This window comes from Chinchilla lanigera, unplaced genomic scaffold, assembly GCF_000276665.1.
Source record: "Chinchilla lanigera isolate Chin_1 unplaced genomic scaffold, ChiLan1.0 scaffold00068, whole genome shotgun sequence".
NCBI classification, from domain to species: Eukaryota; Metazoa; Chordata; class Mammalia; order Rodentia; family Chinchillidae; genus Chinchilla; species Chinchilla lanigera.
In genome coordinates, this window is record NW_004955469.1 from 7,027,238 (window position 1) to 7,035,765 (window position 8,528).

The 8,528-nt window shown below is 51.0% G+C and overlaps 1 long non-coding RNA gene across 1 annotated transcript; it reads left to right on the plus strand.

Annotated features, from left to right (window-relative positions):
* Positions 1 to 22: 22 nt before the first annotated feature.
* LOC102003227 lies at positions 23 to 1,099 on the plus strand. Its single transcript, XR_263433.2, has 2 exons — positions 23 to 231; positions 591 to 1,099. It is a non-coding gene; the product is annotated as an uncharacterized LOC102003227 (long non-coding RNA).
* Positions 1,100 to 8,528: the final 7,429 nt, after the last annotated feature.

The following is an 8,528-nucleotide window of genomic DNA, read 5'->3' on the forward strand; positions in this document are numbered from 1 at the left end:
TCCTCCTCGAGTCCCCGCCCCCTCGGCGAGCGCGCCCGGGCGGCGGCGGAGGGGACCAGTCCGGGTCCCCGGCCCGCGGAGCGGTAGTTAGAAGAGCCCTCGGGGTCCCCGGGATCCCGGCCCACCGACCGCGTGGAAGCGGGGTGCGCGGCGGGCAGGAAGGATGGAGAATCCACGCCGCGCGCGGAGGCCCGCCTCGAGGAGGGAAGCCGGGGCCGTGCGCTCCCGCAGGTGAGTGCGATCGGTCCGGCGCCCCGCCGCCCCTCCTCGGCCTCAGCTTCCCTCCGAGCTCCGGAGAAGCCGGCCGAGGCTTGGGGACCGCTCCCCGCCAGCCCTCGGTGTCCCCACCCACCCCGGAGCCCACGAACCCAGTGCCGGGCGAGCTTCCCGCGGAGGGGAGGGCGGCTGAGCCCGGTTCTGGAAGGACCGAGGGGGAGTGGCCGCGTGGCACGGGCACTGGTGGAGACCTGGCTTCACAGAGCTCCTCCGTGCACCTCCTACCCGTTTGAGATGTGTTTGAATTCTCCAGCTCCCTTAAAAACGCAAGCGCTTCCACAGCGAGTCTGAATTGTTTTCCTTCAATTTGACAGAACACCTGGTTGGTTAAGGGAGAGATGAGTTGTTCAGGAACAAAAGCGTGTGTCTATGGAGTGGGTGCGGGGACAGCCGGCCCCACTGAGAGGAATCGGCTGCCCTGGGGAGACCTGAAGACCGGCAGAAGGGAGAAAAGCAAACGGCCCCCAATCCTTGGATGGGATCCCCCTCCTGCCTGTCGGAGTTATCCAAGGTTGCGCTTTTGAACCTCAGGCATCCGGCTCGCATCCCTCAGGAATGGTTCCGCCAGAGAATCGGTCCTGTTTGCGTCTGCGCCTCGTGTCTGAAAGGCAGCCACCTCGGCCCGAGCTTCTCAGACCTTGGATGCCAAAAGTGCGGGTGTACATCGGCTGCATCGGGAGGGTGATTCAAATAAAGCAGCACTCCCCATTGTTTTAATTGTTTAGGAGTCCAAAAATTTATTTAGAATTGTTACATGATAGAGGGCGTGATTTGTATGTTTAACAAAAGAACACGTGTTAATAAAAGAAAAAGAGGTGATAAACATGTTAAAGTTAGCTTTAACATGAGACAAGAGACAACCTACATTGCACCTTCTGCGATCCCCCTTTCCTGGCATACATGCCAACCCCTGTGGCTCTCTGGACACCCTACTTGACAAGGCCATGCAGGGCCCAGCCCAGCCTCTGCACCCCACTGGGTTTCATGAAAGAAGATTCCACTCAGAGAACCCATTGGCAGAAACCCCAGTCTACTGTCCCTCCACGATCTCCCTTTCTGCTGTGGGCACCTGTGGTGGTGGTGGGGGTATGTTAAGAGCTAGCAATCGGGAGGACGAGAGGAGCTGTGCAGCACCACCCTCAGGACGCTGCCAGCTTTGCCAGGCTCCATGCCCACCCCCAAGGCAGATGGTAGGGTACACAGAGATTACCTCTGGAGATGACTTCTAGCCAAGCAGGCCTGAAAGAGAGCCTTTCAGGAGGGAGGGAAGGATCTGATTGGGCCCAAAAGTGACAACTTCCAGGTGGTAGGAGCCCCCAGCAGGGGGCCCCCCAACGGGAAAGCCTGGCCCCAGGTTCCCAGTTCCCATCCCTGCTCTGCATTCTGAATCAGGCAGGGCCCTTCCCTGTGGGTGTAGCAAGCACAGTGGGGCAGCTCTGGCCTCTCACTGGGTCTCCCTGGACGCCAGAGCAGAATAGCGGCTCAGAGTCCTGCTGCCAGGAGATCCCGGGAATTTCATCTGTCATCTGTCGGTTCAAAGCAACCTCCTGGCACCTAATAGGTTTTCAACACATTGTCAGTGAATGGATGGATGAGCTCCCTAAGAAGAAACAGGCACTGGCTGTCCCTGAAGAAACCAACTGGGCTCATTCTCTGATGCTGAGAATGCCCTGGTCCAAAGATAATTAAAAGTAATCACCCCCAGGGCTGGAGATGTAGCTCAGTGACAGAGAGCTCCTTTATTATGCATGAGGTTCTGAGTTCAATCCCCAGCACCACGGAAAAAACAAAAACCACCCTCAAGTGAAAAGGGTGAGACTGTGAGGGCATTTTGCTTTTGGCTCCTAAACTTTCCATTGTGGGTGGCTGTAACCTGGAAAACAGGTAGGCTTTGCTTTTGTAGTCAAAAGATAGAGTAAATCTGTGTAAAATACACATCCCACTGGGTGTGGTGGTGCATGCCTGTAATCTCAGCACTCGGGAGGCTGAAGTAGGAAGATCATTGTGAGTCAAGGCCAGCCTGGGCTACAAAGTAAGCTCAAGGCCAGCCTGAACTGCATAGTGAGACCCTGTCTCAAAAAGACAAATAAATAAATAAAATAACATAAAATACACATCCCATGTACAAACACCAAAACAGGGACCCTGAAGGGCTGCTTGTGACCTGCCCTTTCATGCATGTCCTCAGGGAAACAGATGCTTTCAGGTCCTGACCCCCACCCTATCCCAGCTTCTGCACTTTTTTGTTTGTTTCAAGACCAGAGCCCATGCTGACAATTAACTGTTATTGGATAAACAAGCTCGGTTTGGACCCCCAGGGAACTCAGTGGTTCCTGAATCCAGCAAACAATAGATCAGACCAGAGCTCTGGCCCCCGGGGGAAGGGAAAGGGGAGGAGAGAAGAGCATTAGTTCCCCTGGTGACAATACGGGAGGGCCTGGTGTGGGGCCAGAAGGCAGAGCTGGGACCAGGCCCTGCGTAGGTGGTTTCACAGGAGAGTTGATTCACGGAAAGGAGCAGGGCCCAGGAAGCATAAAACAAGAGTGAGAGCCAGGGAACAGGGCTTGAGGCAGAACTGGCCTGGGAGCAAGGGGCTCGGTGCTGCAGGGCCCTTCCCCACCGCCCAGGAGTTGTGCTGAGGACGCCTCAACTTCCGCTGAGCTAGAAGAGGGGTGCATTCCTCCACCTGCTGCCCTCCCTTGTTGGGTGTAGGTGGCCAGCTGGTGTGGTCACTCCCGGGTTCTAGTTTGTGCGAGGGAGGCTGAGCAGTGGGTCCCCAGGCAGGGAATGAGAGCTCCCAGGGGTACTAGCCGAGAAGACAGGAGGAGGAAGGTAGGCTGGGAGGGTATGGCACCTGGCCCAGGAGTGACCAGGCTGTCCCTCACCTGGAGGTTTGGAGCAGAGAAGCAGGAGAAGGGGAAGAGCTGGCACTCAGCCTGTGCACTGGCCTTCATGCTGGCTGGGGACCAGGGGCAGTGAGCCTCAGTACCCAGAGCACTAACCCCTCGACAGGAGCATTGTCAAGCGGGTGCATGTGACCAAAGTGATTGGCAAGCTGGGCACAGGGCACAAATCTGTAGTTCCAGCTGCTGAGGAGGCTGAGGCAGGAGGATCCCTTGAGCCCAGGAGATAGAAGCCAGCTGGGCAACACAGCAAGACCTGTCTCCGAGGAGAAAGGGGGCAGGGGTGGGCACAATGGTTGACAAATCTCCACAGAGCAAACCAAATGGCAGCTGCCGCCGATCTCACTGCTGAACGAGATGGGTGAACAGCTCCGACCTGCACTGGCTGGGCTGCCGTTGGCCTTGAGCCCTCTGCTGGTTCCATCCAGGACCCTCTGTGATTCCATTGCAGTTCTCCTCTGACAGCGCTGGGCTGTGTGCTGCACTTCCTTGTGTGTCTGTCATCTGTCTGTCTGTCTCTTGATACCTCTGTCTCTGTCCTAGCATCTCCCTGTGTCGCTCACTGTGGACACGTGTGAGTGTATGGAAGAATTTGAGAACGTGTGTGCATGTTTGGGTGTGAGTGTGAATGAGTGTAAGTGTGCGTGAGTGAGCATGTGTGCACTTGCATTTACCTTGCCCTTTCTGGATGGCGGCTGCTGGCCCCTTTTCTCTCTTGACCTCCCAGGACAGCTGAGCATTGTGTCCACCCCCGCATGGCCCTGCTCACTGCCCTGGCCAGTTTCTGGGACTCTTGGGTGGGCAGAGGGAGGCGGAGCTAGGGAAGCACAGCCACAGCCGCAGATACTAGCCAGCCTTCCCTAGCTGGGGCTGCTCCAGGTCTCTCCCCTTTGGGGTGTGGGTATCTGCTCAGGAGCAAGATCCGGACCCTCTGGTCCCTGAAGCTTATCTTTGCAATGAAGTAGCTTGTTTAAATAATGTTAGCTAAGCACTAGCCACACTGGGTGTGGTGGCTCACATCTGTAATCCCACTAAGAACCACTATTCTGGAAGGCTGAGGCAGGAGGATCAAAATTCAACAGCCTAGGCAACTTAGGTGGACCCTGTTTCAAAACAAAATAAAAAATGGACTGAGGATGTAGTTCATGAGTTCATGTCAAAGGCCCTGGATTCAACCTACAGTACCAAAAAAAAAAAAAACAAAAAAACAAAAAACTGAAAGCACTAACCACAGAATCAGCTGATTCAAGCTAGTTCCAAACCCCTGCCTGCCCCAAGGCTCCCTGCCTCCCTGCACGTCACGGTGTTCTCCAGCTGGTTCATGGGTGGTCCTGCGAGCATCCCTGTCTGCAGATGAGGAGACTGGGCTTGGGCACCGGAGACAACATGCTCTTGATGCTACAGAGAAGAGGCTGGGCTCACGTACTACACCACCTACGAGCCCAGCTCCAGCCGGATCTGGGAGGCTTCCTGTGTGAGTCCCTGCTTCTGCATGACCCATGGAGCCCTGCAGGCTCAGGGACTCCTCAGTGACAGCAGGGAGGCCTGGAGCTTCCTCTCCCCATGTGTCATCCTGCTCCCGTCTGGATGAGAAAATCGAGGTTTGCAGAGGTTAAATTCAGGGCAAAGAAGATGCCTGCCCATGAGCACAATGGCCTGTGATTGCTGAGTAATGCTGAGGCCTCTGTGGGAATGTCATGCTTCGGAAAGTGCTCAAGCCAAGTCCTCAAGGGAAGAGGCCCCATGGAAATCAAATGCATGCGAATGAGCCTCTCTCAGTCTGCTGGGGTTGGGGGAGAGCAGAGAGACTTTAGAACAGGAAGCGCATCCAGAGCATGCCAGGCTGGGAGCAGAGGCCCCCGCAGGCTCTCCAGGTAGAAAGTTACCATCTCCTGCCCACCGCGGAGCGAGGCCTCCAGAGCCCAGCCAGAGGCCAGGCCACAAGGCCCTTCAAGCCATGCTTGTGTGCAGTGGAAAGAACCTAAACCAAGACGTCCTTCACCCTACGTGTCACAGGCCAACAGGATGAGCGTTGCAAACCCACAGCTCATTCTGTCACTGTCTTCTTAAACGTCTGAGGGAGCAGCTGTGTGCTCAGAGATGAAATGGACTACTGCTCACAAAGCACTCAGCTGTCACCGCCCCGTGCAGCTAGGGATCCACAGGGAGTTGCATGGTGGGCCCCGAAATCACATGTCCACATCCAGATCCCAGAAGCCTGGGAAGTGAGCTCGTCTGGACAAAGGCTGTTTCAGACAGGATGAAGTAAAGGATCTGAGACAAATCTTCCTGGATGTCCTGGACAGGCTGCCATCCGATGACAAATGTCCTTCCAAGAGACATGCAGAGAGAAGACAGAGTCTCTGGTGGTCTCCCTCATGGCAGACTTCTGGCTTCCAGAACTGTTAAAGAATAAATTTCTGTTTACAGAAGCACAGTTTGTAATAGCTAAATCTTGGAAACAACCCAAATGCCCATCAACAGAGGAATGGATAAAAAAGATGTGATATTTTTATACAATGGAGTATTACGCAGCCATAAAGAAAGATAAACTCAAGGCTTTTATAGATAAATGGATACAACTAGAGACCATACTTATAAATGGAATAAATTAGACTCGCATGTGTAAACATTGTATTGTCTCCCTAGTGTATGCAACTGAAAGAGTAAGATCCAAAATGTACAATAGACATTGTGAAAGGAAAAGAAACTGTTCAACAAGGAAAGAATGACTGGGATGGGGGAAAGGAAAAACAAGGGAGAAATATATATACATATATACACGCGCACACACACGCACACACACACGATAGCTAAGATAATTGTACTACTAATTTCTGTTAGTTCATTGAAAGGAGAAGTTCGTGTTTATATTGTTTGATCAGTCTTACATGCCTATATCTGGTAATCTGAGCAACTACTTTGAAGATAACAATATGCAATGTAATAACCATTGTTAATTTCCTATCATCTTGTTTTGAAATTCTGTATTGCTTTTATTTTTTATCATCTTTAAAATAAAAAAAGAATAAATTTCTGTTGTTTGAAGCAACCCAGTTGAGGGGCTGGGGATTTAGCTCAGGGGCAAAGCGCTCGCCTGGCAAGCGCAAGGTTGTGAGTTCGATTCTTGGTACCAGAAGAAAAACAAAAACAAAACAAAAAAAAGCCACCCAGTTGAAAAGAAAAGAAAAAAAACAAGAAAAAGGAAAAAATGGAAACAAAGCTTTTGTAAATAAGGAGGGGAAGGAGAGTTGAAGGGAGGGGAGGGGAATGAGGGAAAAAACAAAGTTGTATCATGTATAGGTACAAATTCCCTATGAAGAATGTGATTAGTGTGTGTACCTAAAATGTACTAATAAATTTAATTTAAAAAAAAAAAGCCACCCAGTTCATGTTCATTTGTTATGATAGCCACAGAAACAAGGTAGGATCTAATTGCACATTTTTCATACTTATAATTTAACACATGCTTATTGTAAGTGCCTATGCTAATCACCCCACGCACTGGATGCTGAGCCCTGGGGCAAGGTTGTTACTCACCTTTGTCCTGGAAGTAAGGGCTTGTGATAGACACTCAGTAAACACCTGTTAAATAATTTTTTTAAAAAATCCATGGGGCATGCTGTAATACCACGTACTCAAGAGGCTGAGGCAAGAGGATTGCCAGGGCTACATAGGGAACCCCTGCCTCAAAACAATACAAAAGACTAGAGAGAGAGCTCAGTGGGAGAGCACTTGCCTAACATGCATGAGGCCTTGGGTTCCAGCTCCAGCATCGCAAACAAAAACCAACTCTAACTCCAGCCAGGTGTGGTGGTGCACAGCTATAACCCTAGCACTCAGGAGGCTGAGGCAGGAGGATTGCCATGAGTTTGAGGACAGCTTGGGCTACATAGTGAGTTCAAGGGCAGCCTGAATTATATAGCTAGACTGTGTCTCAAAAAACAACTCCACAAAAAAATATTTTAAAAATGAGAAAAACATGCAGCTCAGTGGCAAAGGTCTTGCCTAATATATACTGGATTCAATCCCCAGTACTGCCAAAAAAAACAAAAAAGTTGGATTCTGCCCTCTTCATGTAGGGATCACATACCCCAGGCACCCTGAGGCAAACCAGGTGGTCCCCAGAAACCAGAGACTCTGGTAGTTATTCCCAGACATCCATTCTACTTGAAGTGATCTTTTTTTCTTTAAAAACTTTTATTTTGTGACAGGGTCTTGCTAAATTGCCCTAGTTGACGTTGAACTTGTGATTTTCCTGCCTCAGCCTCCCTAGTAACTGAGATTACAGGCATATGCCACCATGCCAGGCTAGAATTGTTTTGATGCAGGGAACTCCCCTGCCCATGGCTCCCCCATCTCCTTCTGGGGTGCCCTGATCTGCATGCATGGGACAGACCCATTGGTCCATGAAGGCTGGCTGGAAAACAGCGGCTGGATGGGCTCGTGAGGTTCACAGATTCTTTCCCAGACTCTTCTCCAAGTTCCCGTTCTGTCTGCGTTGGGATTGTCTCCCAGAAGCGAGATTCAGACTGCTTCACTTCCTCAAAAACACTCATTTATGGTTTTCCTATTGCCTTCTGAGTCAGTTCTAAAACCCTTAGTAGCCAGGATGTTCCTTGATTTGGTCAAGTCAACGGTTTAATCCCCAGGACTGCTGAGAGAGAGACAGAGACAGAGACAGAGATAGAGAGAGAGGGGAGAGAGGGAGGAGGAGGGGGGGAGGGAAGGGAAGGGAGGGGAAGGGGGAGAGGGAGAAGCTACATTTAAGCTTTATATTTTACTGGAACTGTTGAAGATTCTTTGAGCAAATGACAGATCCTAAGCAGCTACATTACTTCAAAGGGTTAATTTAGGAGAAAAGATGATTTGGAAAGGGAAGAGGCTGTCAGGAGAACACCAGGGAGAAGGCCCGAGATAGTAACCACCAGAAGACAGTGGTCCAGATGTGAGCACCATTCCTAGGGTTCACTCACTCCAAGAGATACTGTGCTCCCATCCAACCCATGCAGGGTTTGGCTTGAGCACAGCCATGTGTTTTTGCAGAGAGTAATTTTATAACAGACCATTCATGCTGGCATTGCATTGTTTTCACTCTTTTGCAGTGTCGTGTGTGTCCCCCCCCCCTCCACCCGCTTGATTCCAGGGCCTTTGCCCTGAGCTACATCCTTTTTTTATTTTTTAATTTTGAGATGGGAAAAAAAAATTTTTTGAGATGGGATCTTGCTAAGTCCCTGAATTTGCCTAGCCGGGGCTCAAACTGGTGGTCTTCCTGAATGCTGGGATTACAAACCTGCACCACCACACCAGACTCCCTCTTGCTTTCTTTTTTTTTTTTTTTTTTTTTAG